This window comes from Papio anubis, unplaced genomic scaffold (genome assembly GCF_008728515.1).
Source record: "Papio anubis isolate 15944 unplaced genomic scaffold, Panubis1.0 scaffold8524, whole genome shotgun sequence".
NCBI lineage: Eukaryota > Metazoa > Chordata > Mammalia > Primates > Cercopithecidae > Papio > Papio anubis.
In genome coordinates this window covers 1-1,118 of record NW_022168755.1, presented here as the reverse complement: position 1 = coordinate 1,118, position 1,118 = coordinate 1, and the positions used below count along the sequence as shown (strand labels likewise).

The following is a 1,118-nucleotide window of genomic DNA, read 5'->3' as shown; positions in this document are numbered from 1 at the left end:
AAGACAATGGCTTCTCCACCCAAGCAGGTTGTATATAAATTCCAGATAGAACCTGGCATCACCCTGAAGGAATTCTAACTTCACACTGTTGGGGAAATTTACCAAGATGGCTTCAGAGTAGATTAATTTTACACAGCACATTAAAAAAAAGACATTTATTCAGCATCACGATCAGACTATTACATTTAGCAATCAACAGCATGGGTGCAAAAAAAAAAAAAATCTACATTAAAACCCTTTGTTGGAATGCTTTACAATTTCCACAGAACAGAAACTAAAATAACCTGTTATACAATTAGTCACAAATACAGTCCTCAAGTTTTTTGCCCATACACATGAGTATTTGTCTAAAACATGTCTTCTTTGTAGCAGCTAGGCCCTGCCACCACTGTGCTTGAGTTCACAAATCTGTTGTAACTTGTAGCTTCCCTGTCACTTCTCTGGCTCTCCTCTCCTGCTAAGCTTTGTTTCCTAATTAAAATCTTCTGCCACTGCCATAGCTACTGCTGCTGCTGGAACCGCCATAGCCACCTTGGTTTCGTGGTTTTGCAAAGTATTGGCCTCCACCGCCATAGGGGCCAGAGCTTCTGCCTCCAAAATTTCCTCCCTTCATGGTCCAAAATTTGAAGACTGATTGTTGTAATTGCCAAAATCATTATAGCTTCCACCACCTCCAAAATCGCTTCCATCATTACCAAATCCATTATAGCCATCTCCACTGCCACCATATCCACCACCACCACCACGGCTGCCACCAAAGCCACCACGACCACTGAAGTTTCCTCCACGACCGAAGTTGTCATTCCCACTGAAACCACCTCCACGACTACCACCAAAGTTTCCAGAACCACTTCGACCTCTATGGCTGGATGAAGCACTAGCCATCTCTTGCTTTGACAGGACTTTCCTAACTTCACAGTTATGGCCATTCACAGTATGGTATTTCTGAATGACAGTCTTATCCACGGAGTCATGATCGTCAAAGGTTACAAAGGCAAAGCCCCTTTTCTTGCCACTGCCTCGGTCAGTCATGATTTCAATCACTTCAATTTTCCCATACTGTTCAAAATAATCTCTTAGGTGATGTTCTTCAGTGTCTTCTTTAATGCCACCAACAA

At 42.6% G+C, this 1,118-nt stretch overlaps 1 pseudogene across 1 annotated transcript; it reads right to left on the bottom strand.

Annotated features, from left to right (window-relative positions):
* Window positions 1-416: 416 nt before the first annotated feature.
* On the bottom strand, window positions 417-1,113 carry LOC116273546 (annotated as a pseudogene). The gene has a single exon (XR_004181863.1). The product of XR_004181863.1 is annotated as a heterogeneous nuclear ribonucleoprotein A1-like (transcript).
* Window positions 1,114-1,118: the final 5 nt, after the last annotated feature.